The sequence below is a fragment of the Tupaia chinensis genome, unplaced genomic scaffold, assembly GCF_000334495.1.
Source record: "Tupaia chinensis unplaced genomic scaffold, TupChi_1.0 Scaffold000093_1, whole genome shotgun sequence".
Taxonomy (NCBI): Eukaryota; Metazoa; Chordata; class Mammalia; order Scandentia; family Tupaiidae; genus Tupaia; species Tupaia belangeri.
In genome coordinates, this window is record NW_006159555.1 from 12,602,095 (window position 1) to 12,602,306 (window position 212).

Below are 212 nucleotides of genomic sequence, written 5' to 3' on the forward strand. Positions count from 1 at the left end.
GGAGAATGGAAGAGAAGGGATTGCGGCGTGACCATCCCTCCTGGGGGGTGATTTCCCGCTTTCTGTCTCTCTGTCTCTTTCTGTCTGTCTTTCTAGCAAGCGCACACGCCCTATAGCAAAAACCTCTCCAAAAAAAAAAACCTTGGTGGTCATCACCACAATGAGAATTTTTATTTATTTATTTTTTTGGCTGTAGGGGATGTGTGCTTGTC